Here is a 12,813-nt window from a genome sequence, read left to right as displayed (position 1 = left end):
TATTTTTAGTTGTCCAATTAATTTCTTTCTATTTTTAGTAGAGACGGGGTCTCGCTCTTGCTCAGGCTGTTCTTGAACTCCTGAGCTCAAACAATCCGCCCGCCTCGGCCTCCCACAGTGCTAGGATTACAGGTGTGAGCCACGGCGCCCGGCCTGGTTTTATTTTTATTTGCTAAAATGATTGAATATTTAGTTTTCTTATTGGGTTATGATTGAAATGTCATAAACCACTCCCAATATTTTCTCTGATGTGAAAACATAAACTGCTTCACCTGTTCCTCTGGCACCCTACCTCCCAAACACACACACACACACACACACACACACACACACACACACACACACACACAAGTTTAGGACAATGGCCCAGCCAATATGATGTATTTTCCCAAAACTTTAATCTTATTCAAATATTTTAGTGGGAAAATTAAATGATTTGGTGGGTAATTTTAAGTATTGTCTTATATTAAAACAAACGCAAGTACAGTGGTATCCAAAATAATTGATTTTTTTTGGATTACACAGAGGGTTTGAGTCACTGCAAAGTCTAACCCCACACCCTTGGCCACCATACTCTTCTTGGCCATTGTGACTTTGGTGGGAAAGCCTGAACAGCTTTGATAATAATGGAGGAATTAATGAAGTGTTTCAACTGAGTGGCATCATGATCCAGTTTTGACTTGCAGTATAGAGATGAGTTGGAGGGGGTTAGTGGGGAATGTATTGGAGGCAGGGAGATCATCAAGAGACTATTATAATAATTGATGTAAGTGATAAATTGAGCTGAACATCAGAACAGAGATCACAGAGAATGCACACCAAGGTTTTAAATTTTATTAGGTACTCACTGTAATATCTACTTGTGATCCTTTAACATCTTCTGAACATTTAGTTATTGGTCTGTTTTATTACTGTATAAATAACATACGTATGTGAAAAAAGTAAGTAAAAACACTAATGAGTATTAATATCATTCATTTTTTATATTTCCAAAAGTGTAATGGACTTCAATATATTCAAAATTATACTATATTATTTAGCAGTGTTTCAATTTGCTGCATTATATGCATTTTAAGAAATTTACAAATATTGTCCCTGAGGTGATCTGGACAGTAGTTCACACTATATATAAGCTTCAAGGGCAATCTGTGTATTGCATTATATAGCCTTCACCTTATTGCTATTGGGGTTCTTTATTGGATCTAAATAAATTAATCTACTCTATGGCTAATGTTAATTTTCATTGTAATTCACAATATGGAGATATTTGGATACATTAGGGACACAACACTGTCCTCTGTGGCATAAATCCAAATGATTTTCTAGTAGACTCACTTCAATTTCCAAGACTACGAAACACTTAATAGATTCACACAGTGTTTTATAGCTTTTCAAGCATTTTGACATTTTACATTATCTGCCTTGATATTCAAAAATGCTCAGTGAAGTCAGCAGGGTTGGTATATCACCCTCGTGCTAATTTACTGTGTAAATGAATGACACTTGTGCAACATTATGCATCTGCAAATTGTGAAGGGAATAGATCTCAGGTTTCCAGACTTCTTGTGGCGCACCAGGTTCCTAGTCTAATACAGCACATGGCTTCCAAAAGACCCTCGCTGTTCGTGGGCATATTTCTTTCTTTCTTTTCTCTTTCTTTTCTTTCTTTCTTTCTTTCTTTCTTTCTTTCTTTCTTTCTTTCTTTCTTTCTTTCTTTCTTTCTTTCTTTCTTTCCTTTCTTTCTCTCTTTTTTTTTCTTTCTCTTTCTTTCTTTCTTTCTTTCTTTCTTTCTTTCTTTCTTTCTTTCTTTCTTTCTTTCTTTCTTTTCTTTCTTCTTTCTTTCTTTCTTTCTTCTTTCTGTCTTTCCTTCTTTCCTTCTTTCTCTCTTTCTTTCTTTCTTTCCTTTCTTTCTCTCTTTTTTTTTCTTTCTCTTTCTTTCTCTCTTTCTCTCTCTCTCTCTCTCTTCCTCTCTCTCTCTCTCTCTCTCTCTTTCTTTCTTTCAACAGAGTCCTGCGCTGTTGCCCAGGCTAGAGTGCCGTGGCATCAGCCTAGCTCACTCACAGCAACCTCAAACTCCTAGGCTCAAGCAATCCTCCTGCCTCAGCCTCCTGAGTAGCCGGGATTACAGGTGAGCACCACCACGCCCAGCTAATTTTTTCTATTTTTTTAGTAGATTTTTTTTTTCTATTTTTAGTAGAAATGGGCTCTGGTTCTTGCCCAGGCTGGTCTCTAAGTCCTGACCTCAAGCGATCCTCTCAACTTGGTCTCCCAGAGTGCTAGAAGCATATTTCTTAATCTCTATGTGTCAAGTTTTCACATCTGTAACGAGAAGATATTAGTAGTACTTATGCATTGAATTATTTTAGGTATACTTAATACCTAAAATATGAAGCTAAATGTGAATACCTAAAATGTGAAGCTGTTTTATTTATTTATTTTTTGAGACAGAGTCTGGCTCTGTTGCCCGGGCTAGAGTGCCGTGGCGGCAGCCTAGCTCACAGCAACCTCAGACTCCTGGGCTCAAGAGATCCTCCTGCCTCGGCCTCCCAGAGTGCTAGGATTACAGGCGTGAGCCACCGCGCCCAGCCTAATGTGAAGCTCTTAAGACAGTTTCTAGCTCACGGTAAGCCCTAAATAAATACGTTACATATTTATTGGTTTAGCATATCCAGTTGACTTCTAAGGAGGATTGGGATCCTCACAGTGCGTACACACGTTTGGAAAATTCCCTGTTGAGTATATATGTTAGGCAAGTTCAGAAGTGTTTGTAGCAGAATCTAAACTTTGTTTTTACCTTAAAAGAAATATGGTGGCCCAATAATCTCGTTAGCCTCAGCTTAATTAACCATATTCCATCTGTCCTCACAATGCTCATCCCAGTAAGAAACGGGTTCAAGGGCGTGGCAAGTGGTGTTGAGATATTTTTAAAAAGCTGAAATCTGTATATTATAATAGAAAACTCAGCCTATTAGACAGCCCAGGTTTGCTCACTGGTGTAAAGATCTGCCCAATCTTAGCTGAGAAGACGTTAGAGGAAACGCCACAAGAGACCCAGCTGGGAACTCTGTAGGAAGTTCAAAAAAATCATTCGGCTTCGCAAAACATCTGATGCTCAGCCATCTGTCTTTGGCAGCGTAAGGGCTTAAAGGTCTGCGTGGTTCCTTCTGACACCTAAGAAGGCGGAGTTACAGAGCAGAAGCAAGTTGTAGCAAGCTAACTTATCTAAGTTTTTAGGAGTCCGGAGGCATCTGCACCTCTGCTTACTCCAATTCAGGCTACTGTCATCTCCACTTCCGGAGGGACTCCAGCCGGAGATTCCTATTGGGCCACCCTTATGCCTCCCCATCTTAAGCGCACACCTGCTCGGAGCGGCATGTGCCCCGCGTAGGTGACTAGAACACGGGACAGTTTCACTTCCAGAGACTAACGACACGGCCTATTGCTCGAGAGTTCTGTTAAAGGGTTGGGATACGAGGACACTGCGCCCACTCGGGATCTCCCGTAGTGAGAAGGAGGCGCACAGGCTCTGGCCACTGGGTGGAGGGAGAACCAGCACAAGTCGCTGTCATTGCTGGCCAGCAGCAAGCCCCGACTTCCTCTCCAGGCTCTTCAGGGCATCCCGAGGCCCCACCCATGGCAACGCCACTCTGACGTCCGCTCGTCGGAGGCCGCCATACGCCCGCGTCGGAGCCCAGGAGGACGTGTGGCGCGTGGGCTTCATCGGGTCCAGCCCTGCGGGAACCCAGGAGGTGCTTCCGGGCAAGGTTCTGTGCACCTGTTCCCTCCTTCTGCTCAAGTACCTTCCCCCTCTGGGAAGAAGGGGACATGACCTTCTCCAGAGAACAAGAAGATGCACGACAACAAGCCTAAATTAAGTGCAGCGCATAACATTGAGCCCAAAGCAAGAAGGTGCTGGGCACCTTTAAGCTGTTTAGACGCTCACGTGACTCACTAAGTGCCGGGCCCCAGCGGTCACGTGACAGCGCGCGCGCCCCCGCGCGGAGAGAGCCGGCCCGTGCCGTGCACGCGCCTTCGCCGCTGCCTCTTACCCACCCCCTCGACGGGAGGGTGAAGAGCCGCGGAGTGATCGGCGTCTGGGACCCTGTGCGCGTGCGCAGCGAACAGCTGTCACCTAGTGCGGAACAAGTCTCCTGAATTTCCCAAATCTCGCTGGGCCAGAGCCCACGGTCTTCCTTCTCATCCTCTTCCTCCGGGTCGTGTCCTCGCCCCCACCCGCGCGCCAGGTAACCGCTTTTCCGGACTCCGGGGGATGAGGGCGGCGGGGGGAGGGGCCCGGCGGGCTTCCCGACACTGCCCCCCTCCGCGCGGGGCAGCGGGGGGCGCGGGCGTCCGGGGGAGCGGAGGCTCTGGGGCAGAGACGCTCAGTCCGCTACCGCCGCGACTGTCGTGCTGGGGAGTGAGCGGCCGGCCATGGTCGCAGGGAAGGGAGGGGGGAGCCAGTGACAGCCCGCCCCGGCCCTTACGTGGGTTCGGTCCCCGCGCTCCCCAGTCTCCCGGGTGCCGGAGGTCGGGGTCGTGCTCCCTGGGACGGAGGAGCGGGCGGGTGGTCCGGGGATGCGGACTCCTTTCCTTTTCGCTCCCAGCCGGGTCTGCAGCGGACTCCAGGAAGGCCGGGCCTGGTGCACCCCTCGGGGCCCTCCCTTCCCTGGGACTGTCACGACCTGCAGGGTGAGAGTGGGAGGTCCTCTCCAGACCACCAGCCGCAGGCAGCCAGTCCCTCATTAGGGTTCGTCCTCAGCCATCGCGGCTGTCCTTTTGGTGTTTCTTTTTCCCGCATGGGACCATTTCTTCCTGCAGTGCCCGGAGGAGCCACGATGTGGTGTAGACAGTGAGTGCTTAATAAATGCGAGTTGGATCAGGGCGCGTGGACTGCCAGGCACAGAACGTGGCGTGGGGTGGGGATGCGGAGGAGAGAGCCAGGCAGGCCAGGGCTCCGGGCTGGAGATTGGAGTTTTCTTCGGTGCCCAGTGAAACCAGCAGGCTCGATTCGGATTCTTTCTGCGTGGACTCGAAGCCAGTCTACCCCTTAGCTGCACGCTGCAAGCCTAAGCTGGCTAGCTTTGGTTGTGGATAATATCCAGGAGGGGTTTTGTCAGTTTCCTCCTTCCGGAAAAGACGGGGCAAACTTTTTTTGTACTTGATAAACTACCCCGCGAGGTGATTTATCAAGCATTGCTTCGAAGTGTAGGTTAGAGTTGCAGTCAGTTCACCCTTATCCTGGTGAAAGTTTCTGGTAGTCACGGTCCACTTCGGTTCAAACCAAACTTTGCCCTATTTCACCCATTTGAGTTTGCGGTATTTTTGTATTTTTAATTTTGGGCAACTTGGCTTCACTGTTTCTATGGCAACGGTTACTAATCTAATTTCGAAGCGTTGTGGTTGAAAATTAGTGGTTTTAATTTTTAAAGGTCCGTTTTTACTATGTAGCACTCCTTTGAAATCGTCACTCAAGTTTCCTTACCTTGCACCCAACCCTCCGCGCTTTGTTTTGGAACGTATCGCAAACGTAATGTGGTTCCGGTTTTTTAGGCCCTCTTTCTCCCAATTTTAGTCGTATGAAAAGTTTGCACATAGTCGTTTCAGCACCCACAAGCTGGAAATATAATAAAATTTAAGTCTGACTTCCATTTTATTAACAGACTTTTTAAACATTGCACGCGCACAAATGGTTTTTTAAAAAAGTTCACTAACCATTCTCTAAGTACGAAGATTTTCAGAAGCTGTTCTGAACAGGTAATTTTTTAAAAATGAAAGTTCCTTGGATTTGAATTTCAGTGTATGAATGAAAATGTGGTAAATTGAGTTCTCTTTTGAACACCTTCACTGAATCACCCAGGACTAGGTTACCCTGGGGTATGGTCAGTGAATCTTTTCCTTTCCTCACTTTTTGTAATTGCTCCTCCCCCCTCCCCCTGCCCTTTTTTTTTTTTTTGAGACAGGGTCTTGCTCTGTTGCCTTGGCTATTATAGTACAGTGGCATCATCTTATCTCACTGCAGCCCTCAAACTCCTGGGCTGAAGCAATTCTCCTGCCTCAGCCTCCCAAGTAGCTGGGATTACAGGCGTGGGTCACCACACCTGGCTAATTTTTCTATTTTTTGTAGAGAGGGGCTCTTGCTCTTTCTCAGGCTGATCTGAACTCCTGGCCTCAAGGGATCCTTCTGCCTCTGCATCCCAGAGTACTGGGATTACAGACGTGAGCCACGGCCAAGCCTGTAATTGTCTTTTTTTTTTTTTTTTGAGACAACGTCTCACTGTTTTGCCCGGGCTAAAGTGCCGTGACGTCAGCCTAGCTCACAGCAACCTCAAACTCCTGGGCTCAAGCGATCCTTCTGCCTCAGCCTCCCAAGTAGCTGGCACTACAGGCATGCGCCACCATGCCCGGCTAATTTTTTCTATATATTTTTAGTTGTCCGATTAACTTCTTTCTATTTTTAGTAGAGACGGGGTCTCGCTCTTGCTCAGGCTGGTTTTGAACTCCTGAGCTCAAACACCCGCCTCGGCCTCCCAGAGTGCTAGGATTACAGGCGTGAGCCACCGCGCCCGCCCGGCCTTATAATTGTCTTTTGATTGGCTTTTCTCCCCTACTAGAACTTGAGGACAGTTTCTTTTATTTTTTTTTTCCTTTGTTGTAGTTCCATTCTTTACCATAGTACCTGAGGTGCTTGAAATATCCTCTTTCTCTTTTAAAAAATAACAGCTTTATTGAGATACAGTTCACTTATTTAAAATGTACAATACAATGGCTTTTAGTAAATGCATGGAATTGTGCAGCCATCGCCACAATTAGCTTCAGAATTTTTAAAGTAAAAAATTTATTTTAGAGACAGTGTCTCTCTATGTTGCTCAGGCTGGTCTCGAACTCCTGGCCTGAAGTGATCCTTCTTCCTAGGCCTCCCAAAGTGCTGGGATTACAGGTATGAGTCACTGTGCCAGGCTGATTTAGAATATTTTTATCATCCTCAAAAGAAACTGTTCCAATTAGCAGTCATTGCCTATTTTCCTCCAGCTCTCTCACCCTCCATCCCTAGGCAACCACTAATCTGCTTTCTGTCTCAATAGATTTGACTATTCTGGACATTTCATATAAATGAAATCATACATTATTTGGTCATTTGTGACTGGCTTCTTTCATTTAGCATAATGTTTTAAAGATTCATCCATGTCGCATCTTGTATCAGTACTTCATTCTTTTTTATGACTGAATGATATTCCATTCTGGATATATCACATTTTATTTATTCATTTATCAGTTCATGGACATTTGGGTTGTTTCCACGTTTGACTATTATGAGTAATGCTGCTATGAACATTTGTGAACTAGTTTTTGTGTGGACATGTTTTCTTTACTCTTGGATGGAATTGCTGGGTTAAACTTTTTTTTTTTTTTAATTGAGATAAGGTCTTGCTGTGTTGCCCAGGCTGGTCTTGAACTCCCAGGCTTAAGCAATCCTCTGCCTCAGCGTCCTGAGTAGCTGGGACTATAGGTATACACTACTGCACTGAACTCAAATATCTTTTGAACGAATGCATGAGCAAGGAGGGGTACTTGCTTTGACTTTTCCCTGCTCCGCTACCATCTCTACTTCTCTAGAGACCGGAATTCTCTGTGGGGCTTTGTCCTATGGCTAGTGCCTCATTTTTCTTTTCTGAATGTCATTAAGATCCTCCCTTTCTGTTAGCACAGTCTTTCTTCGTATTGCTCATGGTTATTCCCTTGATATTCATTTATTATATATTTATTAGGGATATAGTAATAAAACAGGTACATTACATACCCTCATTAATCTCAATGTCTAATGCATTAGACATTGTCTAATTTTTTAATCTTTAAAAATTTATGCTCCCTTTTGTTAAATATTAATATTTAATGCTCCTCCCCCAACCCTTATTTCTGATGAATTTCTTGGGAGGTATGCCATAGTTAAAGTCCCTGTACTTTTTTTTTTTCTTTTCTCTTCTTTTTTGAGACAGAGTCTCACTCTGTTGCCCTGGCTAGAGTGAGTGCCGTGGCGTCAGCCTAGCTCACAGCAACCTCAAACTCCTGGGCTCAAGCCATCTTCCTGCCTCAGCCTCCCGGGTAGCTGGGACTTCAGGCATGGGTCACCATGACCGGCTAATTTTTTCTATTTTTAGTCATTTGGCCAATTTCTTTCTATTTATAGTAGAGACGGGGTCTCGCTCTTGCTAAGGCTGGTCTGGAACTCCTGAGCTCAAGCAATGCTCCCACCTCGGCCTCCCAGGGTGCTAGGATTACAGGCGTGAGCCACCGCGCCTGGCCCCTGTACTTTTTTTATCACTAGCAATCTAGACAGTTTTGTGGAGCTTAAAATATAAATATAAATATTGGCTCATCGTCTTTTTTGCTCCTCCCCACACTAAAGATTCCCTACATCCTCACTCTCCTTGCCCTTTGGGAGTTACTGATATAGTGGAGAAGATGCTGATCTTCTAAATCCACACTTGCTGGGCCTAATTCCTTCTCCACACAAGCAGTCAGAAGAATTCTTCTAAGGAGCCTATCTATCCCCGCCTTGTCCCTCTTTCAAAGCCTCTTATTCTGGGGAACAGTCCTAACTCTCAGCTCTGTGTGTAGGGCTTTGCCCAGCCAATCTCCTCCTTCCTGCCAAACTCATCTTCCCAGTTCTCTGGGTGGGCTTGGTACCCTGCTCACACTTGCCTTCCCTCTGCCTAGTCTGCTACCCAACCTGCACCTCCCAGTCTGATTAATTCCATTTCATCCTTCAGAAAGCTCAGGTCAGTTGTCACTTCTTCGAGTTAGCCTTCCCTCAATCCTGCACACTTGTTACAGCATTCTGTAATCTCCTTCATAGTCTTAATCACACCGTCACTTGTATATTACTCTTCCGTCCTCACTCTCATGAATGCATAAAGATAGGATCACACAAAAATATTGACAGTAGTTAATTACTTCTAGGTGATGGAATTGGGGGTAAGTTGTTTCCTTCATAATTATGTGCATTTTCTGAATTTTCTTCCATGAATCAATCAGTATTACTGTTACGAATAGGGAAAAAAGTTAATAAAGATCCATGTTTTTTAGAAAATCTGGAAAAGAGAAGATAGAAGAAAATGAAAAATCAAGTTATTGCCATTTTCATTTTAGTGAATTTCTTTCTAACAGTTTTGTTTTAATAACCTATATCAGATTTTTAATATAGCTTCAGCACCAAGCTTTTATTTCACTTTGATTTTTTTCTCATATTAGTCAGGAACTTCTAGAGAATGGTAAAGATACTTACCAGTTGGTTGCCTAGATGGAATTTCTAGTATTGAAATTAAGCTAATTCTTCGAGAACAAAATCTAGCCTCTGAGACTATTTAGGATGTTAGAACTAAGTTTGTGCTAAATAACTCATTTCCCTTTTTTCTTTGAGAAATGTCCTGATTGGCACATTTGTATGTTTCATAATACAGAGATTTTCCTTGCATGGTTGCTCATTATTAGTATTTGTATTGTTTGTTTTATTTTTGCTGGGTGGTTTATTCTGCATAGTAGTGAGTAAATTTCTTCAATAGATTAACAGCTACTATGTGCCATAGACTGTGTTAAATATGGAGCATACAGCAGTGAACACAGTAGACAAGTGATTCCCTGAAATTTCATGAAAGTGGATTATTTTAAGAGTGTGAATGTTTAGTTACACTGTTGCACTATATTTTCATATACACAGTGACTTCAGCTACTGTGATATTTTTGAATTACTACTGCACAGAGCCTTTAAAATTTATTCTAGATTCTTCTGAGTTTGTGTTTATTGTCTATTACCATGGGTAGTTATTTAAGGAGCAGAACAATGTGTCATCATTATTCCATCACTTCTTTTTTTTATATCTCCATCCAGTTCTGGGTATTAATTTGGCATCCCTACTTGTTAACTATAACAAATGGAACTCTGATCTTTCCTTTGAGCCCTGCATCTCTGGGATTTCTCATGTATCTCTTAACCCATTTCATTGCTCACTCAGGAAACCCACAAATTATCTCAGACACTTCATGGTTCCTTAGCCCTTAGGTTCAAACCATCACTAATCCTTGTCACCTCTCCTTCAGAAATATGTGTGGGGATTAGTCTGCTTGTCTGTCTCCAGCGCATCATCCCAATATCTACTGCACCCTTCCTTTAATTTCTTCTCTGCCTGATGATCTTTTTTTTTTTTTTTTTTTGAGACAGAGTCTCACTCTGTCACTGCAGCTAGAGTGCAGAGGCGTCATCATAGCTCACTGCAACCTCAAGCTCCTGGGCTCAGATGATCCTCCTGTCTCAGCCTTGAGTAGCTGGGACCATAGGCGTGTGCCAGGCTAATTTTTTTTCTGTTTTTGGTAGAGACAGGGTCTCCCTCTTGCTCAGGCTGGTTTTGAATTTCTCACCGCACGTGATCCTCCTGCCTTGGCCTTGCAGAGTGCTAGGATTATTGGCGAGAGCCACCTGGCTGGGCCCCTGATGATATTTTAAAATGCAAATTGCATTATTCTCTTTGTCCTTGGGGCATTCTGCAATGTCTTTTTCTTTCCTGGGGTCTGTGGAAATCTTATCTAGATGGTTCCACTTTTCCTCCCTGCCCACTGGCTTTTCTTTTCTTCAAAGTGTACTTATTCTTCCCTAATGTGCTGTTTTCTGTCTGGCTCACTTTTCTTCCTATTTCCCTCTTTTCCCTGCATCTTTCTAATGTCTACTTGAATGAACTTCCTCAGAGAAACCTGATCTGCCACCCATTTCTCTTCTCCAATTTAAATCAGCATCCCTAATGATAATCTATCTTAATTCCCTATGTTTTTCCATAGCACTTTAGCACAGTTTGTAATCATATATTTATGTGATTATTTGATTGTTTCCAAACTGTAAGACTTCTACAAGGGCAGGGACCAAGTATTTTTATTCATTTCTATTATACCAGCACGCTGTTGCCTCAGCAGCACTACAGTATAGGTGTGCAGTAAACATTTGTTAAACAAATTAATGACGTTTCCATATACGAAAAAATTGAAGAAATTGTAAAATCAGGATACACAGTGGGAAACCCATCTTACCCATCATGACCCAACACATGCGCGTGTACACACACACACACACACACACACAAAATTAAGATGAAAATTTCACAAAACAGTACTCTGCCACCTGGACTGTACTTTGATGTTTTTTTATTTTGTTCTTTATCACAATTATAAAAATATTAATATAGCCTAAATTAGGTAGAACTGCAGTTTGAATAGCACAGCTCTAAGGCAATACAAGGAAAATGCTTCATTTTTATCAGCTGTCTTCTTTTTTTTTTTTTTTTTTGAGACAGAGTCTCGCCTTGTTGCTCGGGCTAGAGTGAGTGAGTGCAGAGGCGTCAGCGTAGCTCACAGCAACCTCAAACTCCTGGGCTCAAGCGATCCTACTGCCTCAGCCTCCCAGGTAGCTGGGACTATAGGCATGTGCCACCATGCCCGGCTAATTTTTTCTATATATTTTTAGTTGGCCGATTAATTTCTTTCTAATTTTAGTAGAGGCAGGGTCTCGCTCTTGCTCAGGCTGGTCTCGAACTCCTGAGCTCAAACGATCCACCTGCCTCGGCCTCCCAGAGTGCTAGGATTACAGGCGTGAGCCACCGTGCCCGGCAAAGCCATCTTCTTTGACACACATTTACTATTTTCTCAGTCTTGTCTGGTGGGAAGTACAAGTATAGCTTTAAACACCACACACCCTTCCCCTCATTAAAAGAAATGATTATTGCTGGAAAGCTAGTCCTGCCTAGAAGTTCTGGCCTGTTCTCAGGTATTTCCCCAAAGGAGGAGGTTGCTAAGGTCAGGTTGAGAAAAATTTAAACCTGATTCTCACTTAGGTCTTTTTTGGCAGTTTTCTCTGGGCCACTGATAGCCAGTACTCTTCCATCCTGCTTGGCTGAGCTCATTTCAGTATGTGGTCAGTCACTAAATTTTAAGGCTGGCCTCTCATCAGATTTTTTTTTTTTTGAGACAAGGTCTTGCTTTGTCACCAGGGATAGAGTGCAGTGGCGCCACTACAACCTCACTGCAACTTCAAACTAATTTTTCTATTTTTTGTAGAGATGAGGTCTCCCTATGTTGCTGAGGCTGGGCTTGAACTCCTGGCCTCAAGCAATCCTTCCACCTCAGCTTCCCAAAGTGCTGCGATTACAGGTCTGAGCCACCCACCCTCTCATCAGTTTTGTTTTCTCAATTTGTTACAAACCAAAGTTCCAAAAATGATAATGGAGATCAAGGCAAACCAGTAAGAATTTGTGAACGTATGAATTAAGGAACCTGGATGGGTAAGGGTGCCATGTTCCCTGGACCAGTGGAGCTGTGGTTCTCATAATTGTTCATGTACCAGAACCTTCCTGCAAGGTAGGCTCTGTACTGTTTGATCCCACCATGGAATATTGGTCTTATAATCTATTTTGCTCACTAAATATTAGAAATAATCGAAGTGCCTAACAAAAGGGCTGCTTTAACTGAACACTTTGCTGTGATATTCCCAACTTGGAAGAATATTTAAAAATGTTGGAAAATTCTAAGCCTTCTATGTTTAATTAAAAAAAAAGCACCATGCAAAGTTGTATACATTTTATGATCCCAGTGTGTTTATCAATGTTCATATGTTTAGAGAAAATAGATTATAACTTCATAATTACTAATAATATTGATAATTATATTAACGTAATAATAAATGTTATTAACTTTGTTGATCTTGGTGGTGAGATTTTTTTTTTTTTTTTTTTTTTTTTTGAGACAGAGTCTTGCTCTGTCACCCAGGTTAGAGTG

The 12,813-nt window shown here is 43.3% G+C and overlaps 1 protein-coding gene across 2 annotated transcripts in view; it reads left to right on the top strand.

The window, feature by feature from the left end:
• The first annotated feature begins 3,670 nt into the window (after positions 1 to 3,670).
• KDM4C (lysine (K)-specific demethylase 4C) overlaps positions 3,671 to 12,813 on the top strand; it is a 379,345-nt gene continuing 370,202 nt past the window's right edge. Inside the window, exon 1 of one of the 2 annotated variants that reach the window (XM_012647399.1) lies at positions 3,671 to 4,244. The gene's annotated coding sequence lies outside the window, so the exon portion shown is untranslated. The remainder of the gene's footprint in view (positions 4,245 to 12,813) is intronic. The other variant, XM_012647402.1, reaches the window with a different exon arrangement.

The sequence above is a fragment of the Propithecus coquereli genome, unplaced genomic scaffold (genome assembly GCF_000956105.1).
Source record: "Propithecus coquereli isolate 6110/MARCELLA unplaced genomic scaffold, Pcoq_1.0 Scaffold267, whole genome shotgun sequence".
Taxonomy (NCBI): Eukaryota; Metazoa; Chordata; class Mammalia; order Primates; family Indriidae; genus Propithecus; species Propithecus coquereli.
Note: the sequence above shows the minus strand (reverse complement) of the source record. Positions and strands in the feature narration are given on the sequence as shown.